The sequence below is a fragment of the Dermacentor albipictus genome, chromosome 2, assembly GCF_038994185.2.
Source record: "Dermacentor albipictus isolate Rhodes 1998 colony chromosome 2, USDA_Dalb.pri_finalv2, whole genome shotgun sequence".
NCBI classification, from domain to species: domain Eukaryota; kingdom Metazoa; phylum Arthropoda; class Arachnida; order Ixodida; family Ixodidae; genus Dermacentor; species Dermacentor albipictus.
Genome location: NC_091822.1, coordinates 73,324,395 through 73,334,913, shown reverse-complemented (window position 1 = coordinate 73,334,913; position 10,519 = coordinate 73,324,395). Strand labels below are relative to the sequence as shown.

Genomic DNA, 10,519 nt, shown 5'->3' with positions numbered 1-10,519 from the left:
CAGGTCCAGAACTCTCTTCGGAGCGCCGCGGCCGCATTTTGTAGACGCAACGCTCCGCCCACAATCTTTGCTGGCGAATTGCCGCCGGGTTGCGTCTCAACTGGACAATCCATTCACCAATCACTGCGTTCAGCAGAACTTGCGTGCGGGATTGGCCAGTCGAACAACCAAAAGTCAAAGAACATCTTTTTTTAGTACAGTTCACAGTGCAGAATCCTCACCCGAAATACACAATATACAACAACAAAGGGGTGAGGGTCATGCCAGCTGTACACATCGCAAGTTCCGAGCAACGGCTCTCGAGCACAGCCGGCGCAACAAGCACTGCCCAACAAAATACATTCACAAAACCTAAAAGCCTGGGATCGTCGGGACCATGTTTTCCAGTGCTCGAACATGTGCGCGACGCGATCGGATTCCAAGAACCCGCAGGCCATGCGGCGCCATAAACAAGCAATTGTTTGCAAGCCAAACCGTCACAGAGGAGCCCGGGCTAATTGCCCACCCGCCGAGGTCGGCCTCGTGTCCGGGCTGTAAGCCGAAGAAGACGTTCCCACGGCGCTTCGGAACCGAGACAAAAGCGCAGGCTCTTTTGCGGCTCAAAGAATCCCTACACCGGACAGCGCGCGGTGCAAATCCATAAAAGGCCATGAGGCTGGCGCGCCTGCTTGAGGCCGCGCTATCTCCGTTGCCCGCGGCCAGACCCGAACCAAGCATTCTTCAAGGGTGCCGATGAGAGCACCGCGGAAGTCAGACGCGCCCGCCCGTTACGGCGTTTGACGCCCAGTCGGGGAGATCCCAGCTGGGAAGTTTACCCCCGCCAGCCGGCCGCGCGCAAGGGAAACGCCTGTGGGGATTCCCAGGGAGCACAATGCGACGGGGGTCCGAAGCTCCCTTTTTTTTACTGTGATGCGCGACCGCTAATGTGGCGCTGATGGTCTTCTCCGCTCCCCGAACTGTGCGGCAGCCCTGGGTGCCGACGGCGTCGTTACTCTGCTTGCTTACAAGGCCCCGCTCTGGGTCAACCGTTAACAGCCATTACTCAAGTGTGGAAACAATCTCGTCGAGACGCATGTCCCCTGCCCAGATGGCCCGCGCCGTCCGTATGGGTTTGTTTTGCAGCCGCCCGTAGCGGGGCTTACAGTATTGATTGCATTTAGCAGCGATATAGGCCTGTACTTTTCTATGTCGGATCGCTCACCGCTATTAAAGATGGATATGACCTTCTTGACCTGCAGTTGATCAGGATACACTCCATTTTCCAACGTATGGTTTAAGATATGCAGTAGATAGATTCCCAGCATATCAAAGTTGTTTTTTATCAGCCTAACAGGTAATGCATCAATCAGGTTCTGCCGCCTTAGAGACTGAAGGGTTGTTTACTGTTGTAACTAATTCTTCAATTTCTATGTGAGGCAATGCAAAAGTGTTGTTGTCACGCTCTGCCATTTTCACTGAAGGAACATCAGCATGTACTTGTGCAGCTACCTTAGGCTCTACGGAGGCAAAATAGGTACCAAATGATTCAACTGTACCTTCGTCAACAGTTTCAGGGAAAGTAGAGATGTTCGATCCTAAGCCGATTGCGTAATTTACCGTGTCCCAATGTTTTTTTTGTATTTACATGCGCCTGCTTCACGAGAGATGAATAACATGTTTTTTTCCTTTTCCTCATAGAGAACATAGATAGCTTTAGATAGCGTTTAAATTGAGTTAGGTAAGATTCGTTTGATGTGAACTGTTACCATTTGTGGTACCATTTATGTTTTTACAATGTTAATATTTCAGTGTTCATCCAAGGACACTTTGGGTAGATGTATTTTTATGGGTCGTCACAGACCGCCGTTTAACGGCATTTTTAAGTGTATCTAGAAATTTCATGTACTCGGTATCAACGTGTTTATCATATGCCGTAATGAAATCTGTTCGTTCTAATATTTCACGCAGCAGGACCTAGTCTATCTTACTCAGTGTTTTACTATGTACCGAATGTAGTGTTTCTCAATAGGAACAATAATGGATTAATGGTCTGCAATCAACTCGCCGCAAGGACCAGCCTGCGCAGCTTAAGTAATATGGCACAGGATGGGATCTAGTTAGTAGTTGAGGTATCGGGGCGCGAGTTGCTTCTGTTTAAAAAGCTTTCTCCGAACGTATTAATGCTCTTTCGAACAGCTTACGCCTATACGCCACGCTGTTACGGATCCGTACGCCGACAACGGCGCGCGCAGGCGCAGGTTAGACTTTTCTGACAGTAACGCTATTATTGCGCGATGATGCACAGGAGCGGTAACTGCGCTCGGACTGCCACTGCGGCAACACCAGATACGCTTGCTCATCGATATCGCGCCAATCAACAACGTAAATCTTTCTTTTGATTGGAATGGTAGGCCCTGCCCAAACGGGCAAGGCCTCTCAAAAATTTGCCTATAGGCTCATTGGAGTGTCCCTCCCCACGGTAATCTTTAGTAAAAGGCGAAAGATTTATACGTGGATTTGAGGAGAGACCTGAGCGATGAAATTACCTATGCTGTGCGAGACTGGTCTGCTAAATGGTGTCACTTACTTGGCCAAGCGAACCTTCAAGCTATTCTCAAATTTGCATGCTGAAACCTCAACTCATGTTATTCTTTAGCAAGTGTATACCTGCCTGGTCTTTTCGACATGTACTTGTTAATAGAGAAATTTTAAATGTTTCCGTATTCACGTTTAAAAGCTAATAACAGTGTTAAAAATAGCCCGGATTGCTTGCACTGCACGACTGCCATTTTTATGCGCTGCTGTCGCCATCTGGTGTTGAACATCGAAGATTTAAACGCATGCGCTGGCCTGTTTTTTTACCGGATACTTTTTATTATTAGTTCTAAAATCCAGTACACACGCAGTTGGTCCCACCCATAGCCTTCAAGGCTAGTGATGGGCCCACACTCTAAACAAGTACTATAATACTGGCAGACTTTTTGTTGAATGGGCTCAATCACAACACACTTCAGTGACACGCAAGAAAATTGGCAAGCTTCAGTATATAACTTTGTGGTATATTCGACCGAAGCAGAGTCCAAAGTCCAAAGAACGACCAAAGCACCGACAGGGCATCAAAAATAAAAACAAGCTGTTTCTTTTTTTGTAAACTTATTTACACGCTTCTTCATTCCAGTAGTGCCACAGTAAAGACGAAAAGATGTTTTAACGATGCTAAAATATCATTCCTTTGCATTACTTCGTTTGGAACTTCATTACACACATTGGCTCCTTTATATTGTACAGGTCTATGGCTGTATGTATAATGAGAAGGCGGGAAGGTAAATAGGCTGTTTGTAGCTGCTCCTGTTTGTTTCATTGATAATCTGAAAATAGTAAGCAGCAGCTCGTTATTGGACCTTATTAATCCATTTACTACTTCAGCTATCTTCAATTTATGTGAAATTGATACGGATAACATCCGTAGCTGTTCAGAAAGGACATACATGGGTGAGAATTTCTTGAATAATTTATCATACGAATAGCACGTTATTGAAGGCGACAAACATGGTCTCAATATGTTTTGTATGTCTTGCCCCTCGTTTGTAGGCAATAGCACAAATCGCTGAGCGCAAATGAGAAATACAGAACGCGTGAAATCGAAAGACCAAAGCACTCTACAGCTTTTAGTAATACATGACAGCCATGACTTCATTTGGAGCAGACAGTAATAATTTGTTCCTTCCAGTGCATATGAGACTCAAACACAGCACCAAGATATAACTTGCATTGCGTCACGCTGAGCGCATTCTTGTTGTTAATAATTGATGCAACGTGGTGATAATTTATATTATTCGCGAGTGAAACACGGCGTACTTTATTTTCTGGTTATAAAGAGTCAGCTGATTACTTATGTACCATTGTGATACTTGGCTAAGTTCTTCATTAAATGTACATTTCAGTTCCTCTAAATTATCGCCTGTGGAAAGTAATGCTATGTCATCGGCATGCATAATAGGTTCAGAATCCTTCAGACCTGACGGAAGATCGTTATTATAAAGAAAACAGAGGCCCAACAAGGAACCTTGCAGAAGCCAGAAAATAGTGTTTTGTAGTAGAGAGGTTAGATTGTTTACAGCAACATATTGTTTCCTATTTGAAAAATAACATTTAATTGGATTATAAATATTTCATTTCAGACACTAATTTTCCAATTTCTGTTGCACAGTATTGTCTGATCTACCGCATCGAAAGCTTTGGATACATCTAAGTAAACTACTAAGGCTAGTTTGTTATTATGCAGTGCAGTATTTATGAGTTGTGTAAGAACAACAACTGCGAAAGACGTTGATCTTTGGCGCCAGAAGCCATGCTGATTAGGACAGATGATGTTATATTTCTTTTAAAAATTTTGTATACGCTTACAAAGTGTCTTTACAAAAACTGTATTAGTAAGAATTCGATGCCAAAACGATCGATCGATTGGTTCGTAGAAATTCACCCCCACCGTCGGCGTCCGAGACGCACCGTCAGAGACGGTCTGCACAGGTGGCTCAATGGGTGACTTAGGTTCGAAAGGACAAAGCCGCTGCAGTAACGAACGAACAACAACTTGTATTTACAGATAAAATTACAAAGTTCGGTTACAAGATTGCATAGTTTCAACAGTACATCGGTTACAAATAGCTACACTGGTTTGGACCACATAGGGCGACCCTATTTCGGCAGAGCCGATGGTGCTTAGCACCGAAGCCAGGTCCAGAACTCTCTTCGGAGCGCCGCGGCCGCATTTTGTAGACGCAACGCTCCGCCCACAATCTTTGCTGGCGAATTGCCGCCGGGTTGCGTCTCAACTGGACAATCCATTCACCAATCACTGCGTTCAGCAGAACTTGCGTGCGGGATTGGCCAGTCGAACAACCAAAAGTCAAAGAACATCTTTTTTTAGTACAGTTCACAGTGCAGAATCCTCACCCGAAATACACAATATACAACAACAAAGGGGTGAGGGTCATGCCAGCTGTACACATCGCAAGTTCCGAGCAACGGCTCTCGAGCACAGCCGGCGCAACAAGCACTGCCCAACAAAATACATTCACAAAACCTAAAAGCCTGGGATCGTCGGGACCATGTTTTCCAGTGCTCGAACATGTGCGCGACGCGATCGGATTCCAAGAACCCGCAGGCCATGCGGCGCCATAAACAAGCAATTGTTTGCAAGCCAAACCGTCACAGAGGAGCCCGGGCTAATTGCCCACCCGCCGAGGTCGGCCTCGTGTCCGGGCTGTAAGCCGAAGAAGACGTTCCCACGGCGCTTCGGAACCGAGACAAAAGCGCAGGCTCTTTTGCGGCTCAAAGAATCCCTACACCGGACAGCGCGCGGTGCAAATCCATAAAAGGCCATGAGGCTGGCGCGCCTGCTTGAGGCCGCGCTATCTCCGTTGCCCGCGGCCAGACCCGAACCAAGCATTCTTCAAGGGTGCCGATGAGAGCACCGCGGAAGTCAGACGCGCCCGCCCGTTACGGCGTTTGACGCCCAGTCGGGGAGATCCCAGCTGGGAAGTTTACCCCCGCCAGCCGGCCGCGCGCAAGGGAAACGCCTGTGGGGATTCCCAGGGAGCACAATGCGACGGGGGTCCGAAGCTCCCTTTTTTTTACTGTGATGCGCGACCGCTAATGTGGCGCTGATGGTCTTCTCCGCTCCCCGAACTGTGCGGCAGCCCTGGGTGCCGACGGCGTCGTTACTCTGCTTGCTTACAAGGCCCCGCTCTGGGTCAACCGTTAACAGCCATTACTCAAGTGTGGAAACAATCTCGTCGAGACGCATGTCCCCTGCCCAGATGGCCCGCGCCGTCCGTATGGGTTTGTTTTGCAGCCGCCCGTAGCGGGGCTTACACCCCCCACCCAAGACGAGACAACAACTCGCTTACAGTGTTGTCGAAGCAGAAACCAAAACAAACCAAAACAAAAGCATGCTGCGTGTAAACTTGTACATACGCCGCATCTGGACATGACAATTAAAAGTTACCAGCCAATCTTAGGCAGCGCGTTTTAACGATGGTCCGAGTTCGCACACATAGGAAATGCGTGAGCCGCGCCTCGCTCATGACAGTAAGCTGGCTCGCTGGTTCGCCCAAGTAAGCTGGCTCGTTTACTGAAACAACCCAAATAAATGCCAGCGCCATATGATGAGCACTCTACGCGGCGCATTCCGTAGAAAGTGAACACATGAATAAGTTTCACCGTAAAATAGGTACAACCTAAACACACACGAAGCAAATACACGAACGAAACAAATAGTAAGGCTTCCCTGATGCAACAGGGCTCGCGTCATGAAACTATAATATGCAGTATCGTACAAATATGAGCCGGGAGGACACTGTCAGCCTCTAGTTTGGGGGGAAAACATACAAACATACATCATTGAGCTTAGACAACGACACTCGCAAAACAAACACACTAAAAGAACAAGGTACACACAGAAATGCGGAAGCATGAGTTCATCGTCCAAGGTCGTCTGTGTGGTTAACGCAGTCATATCACATCACATCACACTTGTTCCCTCGCCTCCACTTTCCGTCACTGCGGGTTACCTATCTTTTACATCCTTTTCCCAGCAATGGTTCGTCAGACGCGAAAGTGCGTCGGCGTTAGTATGTATGATTCCCCTTCTGTGTCGCACCACTATATCATAGCGCTGCATCGCTAAAGCCCAGCGTGTCGATTTTGCTTTCCGAGGCGCGGACTGAGTGATGTACGTCACAGGATTATGATCGGATACCAATATTTTCATGCCCAAGGCCTACATGTCGAACTTTTTGATAGCCGAGATGACGCCAAACGCCTTGCGTTCCATCGTTGACCACAGCATCTGCGTGGGCGTGAAGCGGTGGCTGGCAAAAGCAATGTGGCACTCTTTGCCATTGTCGGTCATCTGAGCTAGACATGCACCCCAAGCAATTGGAGAGGAATCAGCGAGTAGCCAAAACGGCTTGCTTGAGTCTGGAGTCGCTAGCTCGACGGCACTGCACAGAGCACTCTCGAGACCTTCGAATGCCTCGCTGGCCTCAGGAGACGACGGAATGCGGTTGGGGCGGCAATGCTTTGGCGCGGCTCCTTCCATCAGTTCTATGCGGTGCTCGCTCACTCGCGCTATCCCCGTTTCGGTGGCAAACAAGGCGGCATGTGTCCCGAACACCTCGTTCACTAACGCTCGCTCCGGTGGTTCGAAATGTGACATACTCTCTGCGGACAGGAGGGCCCTACTGCCGAGAACCCTGCTGACCGTCGCGTCACTTTTTTGTTCCTCCGCTAACATCCCGGCATCACCCCTTACTTTATCGGAGCTACCGGGGGATTCTTCCTCTCCCCTTTCCTCGTTCGGATGCAGCGCATCGCCCCTGCTCGCACCGATAATCGGCTGTTCGGGATTAACCCGTTCACCATCTAGTCCTACGGCTGTAAACAGATCTGCGCTGCTGCTCGGCGGGAGCTTGTTGGGGGGCGGCTCGCAAGCCTCGTCCCGACTCTTCTGGAGTGCGCTCCAATCGTCTGCTGAGAGCAGGCAATCCGCGCTCACGCTCAGCCTATCCGTGAGTGCGCACAATACTGGCGTCGCCTCCTCCACTTTGGAAAACACGGGTTGGCCCTGTTTTAGTGTCAGTGGTAGCGCCACGAGTTTCGCTTCAACTCGTTCGCCAAAAGCTGCGCGGAGATTTACCCTGCCATGCGACTGTGCTAATTCCGGTGGTACGGCACTTTCGCGAACTACAGTTATCTCGGCACCCGTATCCACTATTGCCTTCATTTTTCGGCCCTTACAATTGAGAGCTACACACAACAAGCGGTCACCCACAGCTGGGTTCTCTAGCGCGACCCGCGCGGTGAGCCTCTCAGGTTGTTCCTGCTGGGCGGCCGTGTGCGCCAGCCTTTCGCGGATGCGGGGACAATTTGGCCTAATGTGCCCGGCTGACCCGCACTCAAAGCAAACTGTTGGCCTCTGCTGTCCCGCGGGTGGATACGGTGATTTCGGTTTTGTCCTCTGCCCTTGGTGCGAAACCAAACCGCTGCTGCTGCGGTTCCCAGTTGTAGTTTCCGGGCCCTTAGTGCTGGTGTCCCGAGGTTGCCCCTTAGGTACGTCTACACGGCCGTGAGTGTCCTCAAAAGTTTGCAAAAGTCTAGCAATTTCCGAGGCCTTGTACCACCCTGCACCCTCTCGTAGCCTGACGTACCTGAGCGCCTCTTCCGACAACACTGTTTTCAGCTGGTCAGCCACCAAGAGTTCTAGCAGCTCCGCAAAATTTGACACGTCTCTTGATGCCACATAAAAATTTAGGTAGCTGGCAAGACGAGTCGTGAAACTCTTCCACGTCTCGGTCTTCCGCTTCCGTACCCCAAAAAAACGTTTTTGATATTCAAGGGGAGACAACTGCAGCTCATCAAGGACGACTTCCTTTAAAGCTTCATAATCACGGTGCTGTGCGGGAGTCAGACGTGTTGACAGGTACTCAATGCGCTCCGCTAGGAGCGGAAAAACTATCTGACCCCAACAGCTTCGCGGCACCTCGTAGGCCTCCAAGGTGTGCTCTACAGATTCGAACCAAATGGGGACCTCAGCGTCTGTGGGAAATTTGGGGAAAGCACCAACTAATAATTTTGAATATTTACGCCATTCCGTGTTCCTGTAATTCTTAAGCGCTCGGCCACTGCCATCCCGACCACTCGACGGTGATGCTGTACGTGCCCTGGCGAGCTCCAGTTCAAGGGCAAGGCTCTGGCGACGTTCCTGAGCCATCTTTAGTCTAAACTCCATCTCCCGCTCAGACAGAAAGGGCTCGCTTTCACCATCACTGCTACCCCTCTCCCTCTGACCATCCTCATCGTCCCTGTGGTTCTGCATCATGATTAGCTTCGAAGCCCCGCAGTGACTGAACAGTAAGAGGAAAGGAAACTCACGTTTCAGACGAGGATCACTGGTGGACGAGGGTCGAGGTTTTCCTGCGCCGCTCTCGCTCGGGCTGCTTCCTTGCTGTGGTTCAGTCGGCGCCTCGACGTCTTACTCGCTGAGGTGCGTCGCCTAGCGATGTCTCGCTGTTGGGCTACCTCCTCCAAGGCTTGAGCCAATTGCAGACACCGGAGGTGCTGCTAGCTCTTGGGATGCCTCTGGCAGATGTACCGCTGTCTTGATAGCGTTTAGCTGGTCTTCCGAACCTATCCTGTCGACTGCGCCAGTAAGAATTCGATGCCAAAACGATCGATCGATTGGTTCGTAGAAATTCACCCCCACCGTCGGCGTCCGAGACGCACCGTCAGAGACGGTCTGCACAGGTGGCTCAATGGGTGACTTAGGTTCGAAAGGACAAAGCCGCTGCAGTAACGAACGAACAACAACTTGTATTTACAGATAAAATTACAAAGTTCGGTTACAAGATTGCATAGTTTCAACAGTACATCGGTTACAAATAGCTACACTGGTTTGGACCACATAGGGCGACCCTATTTCGGCAGAGCCGATGGTGCTTAGCACCGAAGCCAGGTCCAGAACTCTCTTCGGAGCGCCGCGGCCGCATTTTGTAGACGCAACGCTCCGCCCACAATCTTTGCTGGCGAATTGCCGCCGGGTTGCGTCTCAACTGGACAATCCATTCACCAATCACTGCGTTCAGCAGAACTTGCGTGCGGGATTGGCCAGTCGAACAACCAAAAGTCAAAGAACATCTTTTTTTAGTACAGTTCACAGTGCAGAATCCTCACCCGAAATACACAATATACAACAACAAAGGGGTGAGGGTCATGCCAGCTGTACACATCGCAAGTTCCGAGCAACGGCTCTCGAGCACAGCCGGCGCAACAAGCACTGCCCAACAAAATACATTCACAAAACCTAAAAGCCTGGGATCGTCGGGACCATGTTTTCCAGTGCTCGAACATGTGCGCGACGCGATCGGATTCCAAGAACCCGCAGGCCATGCGGCGCCATAAACAAGCAATTGTTTGCAAGCCAAACCGTCACAGAGGAGCCCGGGCTAATTGCCCACCCGCCGAGGTCGGCCTCGTGTCCGGGCTGTAAGCCGAAGAAGACGTTCCCACGGCGCTTCGGAACCGAGACAAAAGCGCAGGCTCTTTTGCGGCTCAAAGAATCCCTACACCGGACAGCGCGCGGTGCAAATCCATAAAAGGCCATGAGGCTGGCGCGCCTGCTTGAGGCCGCGCTATCTCCGTTGCCCGCGGCCAGACCCGAACCAAGCATTCTTCAAGGGTGCCGATGAGAGCACCGCGGAAGTCAGACGCGCCCGCCCGTTACGGCGTTTGACGCCCAGTCGGGGAGATCCCAGCTGGGAAGTTTACCCCCGCCAGCCGGCCGCGCGCAAGGGAAACGCCTGTGGGGATTCCCAGGGAGCACAATGCGACGGGGGTCCGAAGCTCCCTTTTTTTTACTGTGATGCGCGACCGCTAATGTGGCGCTGATGGTCTTCTCCGCTCCCCGAACTGTGCGGCAGCCCTGGGTGCCGACGGCGTCGTTACTCTGCTTGCTTACAAGGCCCCGCTCTGGGTCAAC

The 10,519-nt window shown here is 50.5% G+C and overlaps 1 non-coding gene across 1 annotated transcript; it reads right to left on the bottom strand.

Moving 5' to 3' along the window:
- Window positions 1–2,390: 2,390 nt before the first annotated feature.
- On the bottom strand, window positions 2,391–2,516 carry LOC139056546 (U5 spliceosomal RNA). The gene has a single exon (XR_011512431.1). It is a non-coding gene; the product is annotated as a U5 spliceosomal RNA (small nuclear RNA).
- Window positions 2,517–10,519: the final 8,003 nt, after the last annotated feature.